We start from the raw sequence: 13,126 nt of genomic DNA on the forward strand, positions 1-13,126 counted from the left end.
GCTGCCATTCCTGGGAAAGAGGAATTACCAGCAGGTCTCAGAGTAGGGCTTCCTCCTGGACGTGAGAAAGCAGAAATGAGAGGTGGCACCTTTGGGCTGCAAGCCTGGGTGCAGGACTCAGACCTAGGTCTGCCTTCCGTGGCCCATTTCACAGATGGGGAAACACAGAGGCCCAGAGAGGGGACATTTACTGTCACTAGACAGCTGGGAATAACCCCATCCATGGGCCTGACCCTCAGAAGAACTGAGTCTCACTGAGTTAATGACAGCCACGATGGGGTTCTTCTTACTTTCACAGGCCCCAGCTGCATCCTGTGCTCTTCCAAAGTCCAGGCTCTTTCTCACCTGCAGACCACTGCTTGCGCATCTCTGGCCGGCATGCCTCACAACCCCCCACCCCACTGCAGGGTCTGCTTTCAGCTCCCTCATCCAAACAAGGCTATGGCTCCCCCAGCCCAAGAAATGGATTCCCTCTTCTCTGAGACCCCCAGCCCACAGAAAAGTCTTGTAGACTTGAGTTGCAGATTTTCTTTTGAGGGCGAGGGGAAGACCCTGGGGCTTGGAAGGAAACATGCCGTTTAGAAGATGGAGCTGCCTTTACTATGATCCTCGACTTGGAGAGCTGTGGCCTGCCCCATCAGCCTGGTTATCTTGGTGGGCCCTGAAGCAGAGACCCAGGGACCCAATCTGATGCATTCCTGGGTTAGGCCCCCCAAAGCTTGTCCTCTGGGGCCTGAGAAGTAACCCCCCCTTCCCGCACCTCTCCTCTCCTCTCCTCTCCTCTCCAGCAGATTTCTTGTATGTTTCCCCAATGGCCAGCAGGTGGCGCTGTGTCCCCAGTTTTGCCGACCACAGGTCCCGGCTGTGCAATTTGACTCTTCCCACGCTGGGGACTGCCACCCTGGAGGGTCCCATGAACCCCGCCATGGCTCCTTTGTGGCTTTTCTCCTTGCCCTGCTGGTGGTTTCTGGTAGGGTAGGACGTCTCTCAGCCTTGAGAAGTCTGAACACAAGTTCATGGCATGTCCCTTGCCCCAGCTCCTTGCCATCCTAGGAGGCCTCTCTGCTGCCCTGGCTGTTTTTCGTGGCTTGGGTGTTTCATTTTCCACCTGTTTCTATCTGCTGTGCACTGTACTGCACGTGGCACACACATCAGCTCATGTATTTGTACACAACTATGTGAAGTATGTGCCCACTGTGCAGATGAGAACACCCAGGTCAGGAAGGGCAGCAAGGCCACTCAGCTAGCATGTGGCATGTGGCAGATGCAGCCTGGCATCTGTCTGACTCACATCTGTGTTCTTACCCTCTGCACTGGACTGTAGCCATGTCTTGGAGGAATTACTGCTCTTAAGGAAAGGGCCCCAAATCTGGGACCCTCCTTTCACCTCCTCCACCCCAGTCCTGGGGCTCTTTGACCGTCCACGCAAGGCCCTAAGCTGAGCCAGAAGGGACAGCCCAGAGAACAGCCTAGGCCTGCCGGGTCAGGGGGTGTCTTATCTTGACCTGTGCAGTGGGTGGGCGTCGGGGGGGGAGCAACAGTGGGGACCGCAGGGCAGAAAGGGCTCTGCTCCATTCTGCTCCCGCTCTTCCTCTTGCCGACTGCATTTCTCATTCTTGACTGTCTAGAAGCCTCTCCTTCCGACTCTCTGTCCCTAGTTCTCCCTTTTACTCTGTCTCTGCCACTCTGTCAGCTTGTCTTTCTTTTTGTGTCTCTGTCTCTCTCCAACAGAATCGGAGTTAAGTGACAAAAGAAAAATGATCCCCTCCTGCCAGGGTTATTAAAATCATGTTCTACAATTGAGCCGCGAGATGAGCCCAGTTAATGACAGATGATGAGGCCACAGCTTTGCCACAGCTGGGAGTGAGGCGATAGGCTTGGCTGTGGGATTACCACCAATTACTCCGGGCAGAGAGCGAGCAGCTCCTCTCCTCTCCTTCGAATCACCTCCCTTCTGCTCTGGGGAGATAAAGTCTCACCCTTGGCAGGGAGGCTGGAGCTGGGGGGTGCGAGAGGAGGGGCCTGCTCCCCGAGCCAGGGAGCCAGGCATCCTTCAAATCTTCAGGGATCATCTCTTTACCCAGGCCTTCCACGGCCTTGGAGGCAGGCAAGGCACAATTCTGTCCTTTTATTCATTAGTCCAGCCTTGTCTCCATGAAAAGGGCATTGGAAAAGAAAGTTTTTTTTTTTTTTTTTGGCAGAAAATGATAGACCTTGGTCAACCAGGCTTTGATCCTATTGGGAACACAATAGAAGTAAGCAGGTTCATTGCTTAGTAGATTTGAGTTAGATGCTGGGAAGGACTTCCCAAAGGCGTGGGCACTAACTCAGATGAATTGGCTTCTTTGATGATCTTTCAGAACAAACGGGACCATCTGGGCTGGACAGGGTGCTGGAGCTATGGAAATCCATCCAGTGGAGTCTGAGGATCTGGGGATAGGATGTGCCAGAGGCAGGGAGACTTGACAGGGTAAATGCAGAAGACAGAAGGAAGCCCACTTGTTAGACCCATCCCTGAGGCCCAGAGCCCGGGAGTGTGGGTGTGGAAAGCCAGGGCCCTTTCAGATACAGATGCTGCCTGTGTGGGTGGGGGTCACATCTCACAAAGCCCTCTCATGTGCAACTCATTTAAATCTCCTAGCCTCTCTTGGGGTGGACAACTGAGGAATTATCCCCATTTTGCAGGTGAGGAAAATGAGTGTCCAAGAGGAGGGAGTTAGTTAAGGTCACACAGTGAGATAAGACCCTATTGTCCCAGCTCTGAACTCCAGCTCTTTCCCCACCAGGTGAGGAGGCCCCAGGGGCTGTGGGTCCCCATCCTGCTCAGGCCTGGCCACTTGTTCCCCAGCATGCCCCCCCCATGAATTGGGGGGCCTTGTGCCAGCACCACAGTCTGTGCAGGACAAATGACTATCTCTTTCCCATCTGGATTCTATTATTTTTCAGTTTATCCTGGTCAAAAAGCACAAGATGAACGTCTGGAGGAAAAAAATATATAATTTTTGAGAAAATTGAAAATATATATCACTGTTTGGGGCTCAGGGCTTGGAGGGCCCCAGAGGCTGGTTCTCCCTGGCTGATTGCTTGGGGCCTGGCTTAGCCCATCTTGGCACATGTAGCTTCTCTGCCCATGGGATCCCCATGGAATCCCCAGATGTGTGTGTTATGGGGCTGGGGAGGGGAGCAGAAGTGGAGCCAGAGTCCCTGAACTCCCTTCCTTGGGGACATGGGCCTGTTTAGGGTATTTCTGAGCCCTCCAGATTGTTCCCTGTAGGAGAAAAACCCACCTCAGCAATAATAGTTAGGGGGTGCTGAGCCTTTATTATGTACCAGGTACTGTCCCAAGCACTTTTCATGTATTCTAAGGACTCATCTTTATTTCTCACACCAGCGCTGTTTGTTAGGTACCACTGTCTCCTTATAGGGACAGGGAGCTTAAGGAACACGTCCGAGTCCACATAGCTATGCACTGGCAGAGCCACTGAAATCCGTGCAGTTGGACTCCAGAGCTCCCTTCTCAACCACTCAGCTATAAACCCTCCATTCTTGGAAACAGAAAGGGAAGAAGAGGGGAGGAGGGGGAGAATGCGCACATAAGTGCGTATGGTCCATGTGTAGGACTGTGTGTAGTACGTACCATGGGTGTTCCTCCTGTGTGTGACTGTGTGTAATTACATATGTTCATCATCCATCTGTCTGCCATTCACCTCCCCACTCACATATCTATCTACTGACCTATCTGTCCACCATCCATCTATTTTCTGTTTATCCATTCATTAGCTACACATCCATCCACCCATTTATTATTATATATCTATTCAGCTGTCCATCCATCCATCCATCCATCCATCCATCCATCCATCTGTTATTTATTCATCCATTAGCTATCTTTCTATCCATTTATTATCTATCTATCCATCCATCTACCTACCATCTTCTAAAGTTAGGGGTCACAAGTTTGTGGGGATGCTCCCATGTATGTCTGTGCACACATGTGCATACATCGAAATGTGTCAGGCAGGTGTCAGTATATATCCAGGGGAGATGTGTGAACCACTCATTAGAGACGCTTCCCTCACACCTAAAAAGCCACGTGAGGGAGGAGAGAGAGGCCCAGCCTCATGGGCCCTGGCCTCCCTCGAACCCCAGCGGAGAGTTAATTAAAACCTTTCCCAACAAGCGTGCTAATTACCGCTCGTGGTTGGGTTTGAACTCTGCTGGCTGAAGAGGTTCCTGCTGTGTGTGGATGTGTTTGCCTGTGTGTATGGGCGTATCAGGGTCTTCTTAGCTTGAGAAACTCATAGGATAGGAGAGCTCCCTGCTTTTCGCTCCCCCATATCTCCTGATCTTAGGGGCTCTGGAAGGCTGTGAGTGTGGCAGTCCTTCGCCGGAGGACTCTGGCTCTTTGGATGACTGTGTGTGACCGAGGGTGTGCTTCTGTGTGTGTGCATGTGCGCCTGTGGGCACATGGTACACTCTACATGCCTTGCTGTGTGCACATAATGACCATATACAAGAATAACAATAATACTAATGGTGCTCCCTGGGATTGTGCAACCTGGTGGCCCTGATTTTGGACCCAAGTTTGTGTGTCCATGACATGTGCACGGTTGTGTGTTTCCGGGTGTCCTCTGGGTGTCTTGACGTGCACCTGACCATGGTCTCAGCGAGGATGCGCCTCTGTGTGCGTGTGTAACAAAGAGCGAGGAGCAGCAGGGCAGCCGACTTCCGGGGCCTGACTGACACCCCTTGCAAATAAATGTGACAATGAAATATAGTCCTGGAATTGCTTTGGATGCTCCGTCAAGCAGACGATGCAGAATAGGTGAAGTTGTAAAATGTTCCCCGGGGAGCTGCGGTGGCTGAGTGACAGCCTCTTCCCACTCCTGCCTCTCCACCTGGCTGTCCCTCTGCGAGGCCCTGGGGCTGATGCGGCTCCTCCTCACCCATAGATGGGGACAAGCGGGAACCCTTTGGCCTGTTTGGGGGGTGAAGAGCAGAGCTGATCATCAGGGCTTCCTTGCTTCATGTCTGCCTTGTCACTCTTCTCAGAATGGAATAGGGCTATGCCCAGTCCCCTGTGACATGCTCTTGGACTGGGCTTCCTGAGGACAAGGGTAGGGATGGTTTCTCTGAGATTGGAAGACCCCCCCCCCCCCGCCCAGGAGAGTGTCAGAGTCCCTGGGCACACCCCAGGCACCCTGAAGCTTGTACAGTGTGAATGCATATCTGATGGCATGTGCATGGGTAGACGTGCAGAACCTTGGCTTTGGAGACCTGGGTTCAAATCCCACACCGGTAACTTACTAGCTGAGACCTCAGGGAGGTCCCCCTTCCACCTCATTCCTCAGGAAAAGAGTGGCGAGAGGAACAGCTTCCACAAACCAGGGTGCTGCCTGAGGCTCTGGCCGAGGGGTTGAATGAGATGCCTCTGAATATCACAAACACGCCTCTGCTCACTAAGCTGTGTGCCCTCCCAGGCAGCACTGGTTCTAATCCATTAGCCCAAGGAGGCGTCTTGTTAAAATTCCCCCCCAAACCGCAGCACAGGCTGCCGTGGGCGTGCATCGGGGACATGGCGAGGATGAGTGAGAACGGCCATGGGAAGTGCTGCTCAGTGCCTGGCCCCTGGTGGGCACCGCAGGGCCAAACACCGCCCCTCGTGGAGTCGTCTGCTGGTTGGCAATGAGGGCCGGGCATCTGTGGGTCTGAAAGCTGAGTGGGGGACCCTTTGGTTTCTTTGTCTCACATATTTATTTTGGGGTTGGCCATCTGTCCTGAGAGGCGGAGGGGTGTGTGTGTGTGTGTGTGTGTGAGAGAGAGAGAGAGAGAGAGAGAGAGAGAAAGGTGCTAAAGGAGAAAGGGGCAGGGGAGGGAGGGAGCATGACAGTGGGACTCTTCCTTTTCCCTCAAGCTGTGTCCTCTCGTCCCTGGCTCTCCCACAACACGTCCTAGGAGGGCCTGAGGCCTGGGACAGAGCCCATCTCTGCTCTTAAGCAGGCCATAGCCTGTCCCTGGGCAGTGGGTACCCCATGTTCAGAGCCTTCGAGACCATGAATTCCATGAGGGCCTGGGCCATGGTTTCTTCACAGTGATATCCTCAGCTCCTGGCACATAATAGCTGCTCAATAAATATTTATTTCACAGGTATTGTTTGATACTAGGATCCATTCTCCCATAGCTGTGGCTTCCAGGATTGTGAATGGCATGAAAAAAATTGAGGCTGAGATTGCTTGGCTGTCAGAATGTCCTGGAAGTTTTACCAACAGGTGGCACATTCCACAAGATTAACCGAAGTCTTGGGTCCAGCCTGACTCAGAGAGAAAGGCTTCCACGCAGCCTTTATAAGCCTTAAAGGTACAAAAACTTCCATATCTCCTACCAATTTTGTTTCCATCCAATCTGACATCCTGGCCTTCACTGGAGAGACCATTTGCGGCTGTGACTCTTGCTCTTTGTCTTGGAAGCTCTTAGCCCAGCTTTAAATCTTCTAAATAGGCTAAACTTGAATGTTCCCGAATTTGAGACTGCATGCCAGACAGCAGGGAAACGGGCCATCCCACCTTTCCCCAGACACTGTACACGGGGCCATAGTTAGACCCGAGTCTGGAGGCCTCTCGATTAACAGAGGTGTGCATTCTGGCCAGTTTAGTCGGAGAAAAAGAACAAAAGGAAGCCATTATGTAGATATACGATCATTTAAAACCCTGGCTCTCCCAGAAGAGTGGGGGAGGGAGCGATGTTGGAAAGTGTCTGCCACGGTCGCTGCTAATTTCATTTTAATATTAGGCCATTGTCTGATGAATAATTATACACTTCCACAGAGCGAACGAAAGGTGGAAGGTCTATGCAGGGAGGCGTAGTGCGGAGGGTCAAAAGTGGGTGGTGGGGAGGGCCTGGCTCTTCTGCTTAACAGTGGGGTGATCGCAGGTAAGTCACTTGCTCCTCGGTGCCTTGGTTTCCTGGTCTGTAAGATAAGAATGGCACTTACTTTACAGGGTTTGTGTGAGCATGAAAGGAGGTTATGAGCACAGGGTGCTGAGTCTATTGTCGAGCAAAATATTAGCTATTATTATGTTGTTGAATTCAGGGGCGTGTGTGTGTGTATATATATGTGTGCAACACCCACATAGGTGTATGTATGTGTGTTGTGACAGACACCTGTGTGTATGTGATGGACACTGTATGTGTTATGAAGTGATGACACCTGTGTGTGCTGAGATCTCTGTGTGAAAGAGCAGAGTGTAAGAAGAAAACACTTGGCTTGGAACTGGGTTCTGTGAGTTTGGTTTCTGTTTCCACTACATACTTATTACGGATGACACTGAGCAGGCCATTTTTCCTGTTTCCTCACCTGTAAAACTGTGATACGAATGATAATAAAAACCATAGCAATGGTTAATTAGTGTTTGCTGTGTGCCCGGATAATAAATGTAGTCCTGACTACTGCACAGGGTTGGCATTAAGGGTGGTGCGGAAATGTTTTACCAACCACAATGTCCTGGGCACTCTGGAGGGGGCGCGCCTGTGTGTGCACAGCACAGTGGGTTTCTCTGGATCTGTTTCCAGGCTAGGCCGGATGAATACACATCTTTTCACACCATTCTACCCAGCTGAGCGTGCACCCCCCCATGTGGCCACACCTGTGGTTTCGCACATGCACTCTTGCCTGCGTACCCGAGTCAGTGCACTCTCACCCATGTACCCCACAAAGGTGTATGCACACACTCTCACAGGGTCTGGCCCTGGCCCTGTTCCATCCACATATTCACTCATGACTGCTCACTAGCACAGGCACACACCCCACAACTGACAGAGGCTACGCAACATGCTATTCCCCCAATGCCCGTTTATAACTAACCGGTGCATCCTGCTAGGGCTGCTGCCATAACGAAGGGCCACGGGCTGGGGGCTTCAAACAGAGATTTACCGTCTCCCAGTCTGGAGGCTGGGAGTCAGATCAAGGTGTCGGCAGGGTCGGCTCCTTCTGAGGCCTCTCTCCTTGGCTTGTCGATGGCCATCTCTCCGTGTCCTCACATGGCCTTCCCTCCGTGTGTATCTGTGTCCTAATCTCCTCTTCTCAGAAGGACACTAGTCATATGTATAGGGTCCCACCCATATGACCTCATTTTATTTTACATACCTCTTTAAGGCCCCTAGCTCCAAATACAGTCACATTCTCAAGTACTGGGTGTTAGGACTTCAACATATACATTACATTTCTGGGGACACGATTCAGCCCATAAACTGGGTTCTCTGTAGACAACACCTTGACCTAGCTCTGCTTCATTTCCCTCATCTGAGAAATGGGGGTAATCACTGCACCTGCCTCATAGAGTGGTTCTGAAAATTAATCAGTTAACCGATGGAAGTGCTTAGGGTGGTGCCTGGCACACAATAAATGCTCAATACACAGAAGTTGTTTTTATGATCATTGATTATTATACATTATTGAGTTTTACATTTGCTGTGCTATAGAGGATGCTGCACCTGTAATGAATGAGAAGTCCAGGCAGCCAGGACTGTGCCCAAGGCCCAAACCTCTGAGGTGGGCTTCCTGCTTAGTACTGATCGGCTTAGAAAACTGCCTACATCTGTCCCCAAGGAGATGACCTTGAACTCAGAGCTCCTAGACTATCCAACTCCTTTGCTGAGCAGGAATTTTCTCTGTAACCCCCTGGCAAACATTTCAGGTTTTGTTTGCATACCTCCAGTGATGGGGAGCTCATTTCCTCTCAGAGCAACCTTGATGGAAAGTTCTTTCTGGCTGCTGCCCTGAGCGGCAGTATGTCCTTCTGCCCATGCTTCCTCCTGCCCTATGCGGTCACACAACAAGCCTGCTTCCGTTTCTAAAGAGTTTCCCTTGAACTGTAAGCCTCCACTATTTCTTTTGTAACATGAGTTGTGGCCCCGCGAGGACCTCAGCCTATCCAAGTGCAGCAGACTTTTCAAGCAAATGTTAATAGCTCTATTATTTTTCTTGATTTAAAAATGTACTACATGGTCATTAAAAAACTCAGACAATACAGGAAAATATGAAGAAGAAAGGCAAACCACCCATCACCCCAGCAACCAGAGATAACCAGTGTTAACACACTTTAATTTAATTTTTGAATAGGCAATACATTCACAGGGCTCAGAATTAAAAATTATAAAAGGGTATTATTCAGGGGGAAGTTTCCCTCCCACAACCCTGTCCTCTAGCCTTCATTTTCCTCCCCACAGACTAAGAAAAAAGGTTATTAATTTCTTATGTATGTTTCCAGAGATGCTTTAAGATTTTAAGATATTTTAAAGGACACACACACACATACACACACACTTTTTTCTCTCTACTCACCATTTTATTTACTGCTTTGTTTGCTAAACAGCACACAGTGGAATTCTTTTCCTACCAGCTCTCAGAGAAAAGGTCTTTTACCTTTTCTTGTTACGCTCTGTCTCCTTGGCCCAAATGAACTGTTTTGGACTTCAGGGGTCACTTGACATTCCTCTGTTGGCCCCTCCAGCCTTATGACACCTTGTCATCTACAGATGTATTTGCAATGACCCTCTCCAATGACGTGGCCTCCAGAGCATTTAATGAATGCTCAGCATGGCTTCGGTCAACACATGACAGTATCTTACTCAGCCCACATTTCACAGGAATCCATGTGGCCCTCTCCGGGGAGCATCCAGTGTGTATCTGAAACATGTTAGTGCTCTTCAGCTCATCATTGCAGAAATGCTATTCTATGTGGAGCCTAGAAGGACATAACTTTTTAAAGCGAATCATTGTTGGCTCCTGGTGACTTCTCTATTCTTCCAGAAATGTTAACAAATGACCTTGACCCCAAAGCGGCTAACATACTGAGAGTGCTGTTCACCTGCCAGCCATGGTTATGAACTCTTTACACATGTTATATCGTTTACTGTGAACTCCAGGTGACCTTATAAGAAAAGTGCAATTACCACCTCCAATTTCCAGGCAGGGAAGCAGTCTCAGAGAGGTGAAGTAACTTGTTTGAGGCCACACAGCTTGTAGAAAGCAGAGTATTGCCTGGAGTCTTGGTCCGGCAGCCAGCAGAGCCCACTCTCTTGGCCTCCCCACTCCACTACCTGGTGATATCACATCAGCTGAAAGATGTGCTGAGGGGTGTGCCAGGGACTGGCACTGAGTTTCTGCTCTGCACTGCCACCACTCTGTTGGCCTGCTTGGCATAATGACTCAGGCTTCTTCATGGGGCCTCCTCTTTACTGGGCTTCGGAGGGGGCTCCCCTCATTGGGTGGCCCATGGTCCGCCCTTCTGAGTTTCCTTAATGCAGTTTTGTGGAAGGAGTTTTAATTCACAGTAATGACAGCAACAGGTCTGAGCCGGCCACCCCACGGGCCACCAGGACTAAAGGGGCTGGGCGTAGGGTAGCAAAGCGTAATGATGACGACCACTTGAATCTCAGCAAGGCTTTACCCTTATTGCTGCGTAACCTCGGACAACTTACTTAACCTCTGGGCCTCAGTTTCGGCATCTGTAACATAGGGAGAGTAACAGAATGTGTGTGGGAAGTACTTGAAGTCAAGGAGGCACTCAGTAAATTCACTATCATCACATTGCGGCCATCCCGGCCATGTTTGTCAGACTTCAGTTCCCTGGGCCCTCCTCTCTCTCCTCAGTTTCTCCCATGAGCCCTTCTCCAGTGGGGCGCCTCAGGTCTAGGCTGGGCGGGCGGGGCTGGGGCTGTAGAGATCAACAGTCCTGGCCCTTTCCTTCCTTTAAGGACCCCAGTGTGGGGTGCGTGGGGCAGCCAGGCCTGGAGAGAGGGAGCCTGGGACTGGCTGCCTCTGTCCTCTCCCCTCTCTGCCAGTCCCTCCCCATCAGCCTCAGGAAGTGTGGTTCCCCGGTCCCTCCTGTGGCTGCTCTTTCTGGGTTTCTGGGTCTCTCGTATGGAGACACTGGCCTTGTGCCCTGTCTCACTTCCTGGATTGGAGGCTCAAACTAGACTCCCCAAGGCCTTGGCCACATCTCCCTGTTCTGACTGGGGCCTCCAATGATGGCTGTGTGTCTTTCCCTTCCACTGAGCCCCCCCTCCCAAACAGGGATGGAGCTGCCCTGCTCTGACTGCTGTCTTATGCTGCTCAGAATGGGGATGCCCAAAGAGAGAGGCTGTGCCTCCCCAGACCGTGGCTCCTCAGGGACATGAGTTGGGTCTTCCCCTTCTGGCAGCTCTTTGGGGGTCAGAAATGTATCTCCCCTTTCACACTTGGAGAAGCTCAAAGATAGAGGCCGTATCTTCCCCTTCAGTCTGGGGCTCTTGGGGACAAGGGTTGTGACTTCCCGCTCAGTGGGTTCCCCTGGGGTCAAGTTGTGTGTGCTCCCCCAGGCTGGGGCTCTCAGGCTGGGCATTTGTCATCCCTCCCGCACTCCCCCTTTCCCTGGCCAGGAGTTCAGTGCTAGGCAAGTAATTGAATTCCTGCACAAGTCAATCGTGGAGTCTTAATGAGTCCTGAGTAATCTCAGACATGCGTGTTAATTAAAGAGCTGTCCTGGTTCTAATCCACCGGAAGTTAATCATCGAGGAATTAGGAGGTGTCAGCCAGGAACTTCATTAAGGTGGTGAGGGTGGGGACCCGGGAGGTGGGGGCGGGGCAGACAGTCATCCAAGGTCCCCCTTTGTAGTCAGTCCCCATAGCAGAGCATGCGGTTTTGAGAAAAAGTTCTCTGCAGTCCATATACCCAGAGACTGGAGCCTTCCCTGATGGCTGAGTCGTTCCGAAATAGCAAATGGGGGTCACTGGGTAAGAAGTAATCACAATTTTCTGAGTCATAGTCTCTCTTGGATAGTCTGCCCTGGAATCTGCTAGAGCTTTGCAGGATTGACTCCTCTCTCTGCCTGTCTCCCCCAGGGCTCTGTGGGAACACTTCTTACTGTTTATTATATTCTCTGCTCTTCTCCCATCAACTTTGAAGCCCCACCCCTGGCCCTGGGCTGGGAGAACAGGGTGACAGCTGGCTTACTTCAGTTGGGGATTCTTAGCAGAGCTCTGGTACCTGGATGTCGGGAGGGACCCTCCCTACTCCCAGCCAGATGGTGGAAGTGGGTATTTTGCTGGACCAGTTCACTGTCTCAAAAGCTTCTAAAGCCGAGCCCTCGTTCTGTAGTGTTTCCCACTGGTCCTAGTCCATAACCTTGGCTGTATTCTTGTTTGGATTTTTGTCTTGGTTGACAGCCTCCAGGGCCATTAGCACTGCCTCTAGGTCCCTATCATACCTCATGGTCTCTCCTCTCCCATAGCCCCCACCCCCAGCGCGCTCTTGGTCTATGCAAGGTGGCAAATATGCCAGGGGCTTGGTGATGCCGATGGAACTGAGGACTGTGAGCCCCTGGCCTACGGTTTCTGGAATCCATGTCCTTTTGGGAGATCTGGAGCTGTACTTGCTGCTCACACGTGGACATCCCTGCCCATTCCAGTCTGAGTCCTCCCGTTGCTGACAGAATGCTTGAGCCACACATACCCTGGGACTGCATTCATCTGGCCTGGGACAGCAGCTCATTTCCAGCTGAACCTCCTGCCTGTGCTCCCGTTCCCCTCCTGGCCATGTCTGTTCTGCCCAGTCTGCCCACTTGTAGATCCACCACTAGGGCAGCTGTGGGCGAGGCAGAGGCAAATAGACTTCCCTGCGTCATGGCGAACGGACATGCCAGCCCAGAGCACAGCTGCCTTCCGGGGCCAGGGTGGCTGGGTGGGTGGGACAGCCCCTTTCTCATCCCTGCCTGCCTGTCCCCAGTGGTGCATCCCTCTGGGAGACCCAGCTCAGTCCAGAGTGGCTTCCCTGGGAAACTGATCTTTGCCTGGAGTGGGGGGTGGGCTGAGCTCAATTTTCTAACTTTTTGAAAGAAACCTGCCTTTCCAGAGGCAGTCAAGAGTGATGCTGAAGGCACAGGCTCTCATCAAATTTCCTGACCTTGAATCGTGTCTCTTTCTTTCCCTAGCTCAGTGACCTCAGGCAAGTCAACCTCTCTGTGCCTCAGTTTCCTCCTCTGTATAAACCGTACCTACTTCGCAGGACTGGCAGTTTGAACGGTGCCCGGCAGGTAAGTTCTCAATACATGTCGGTTATTATTCCTGAGGCTAAGGCACAGGTCTGAC

Source organism: Miniopterus schreibersii, assembly GCF_964146895.1.
Source record: "Miniopterus schreibersii genome assembly, chromosome: 8".
Lineage (NCBI taxonomy): Eukaryota > Metazoa > Chordata > Mammalia > Chiroptera > Miniopteridae > Miniopterus > Miniopterus schreibersii.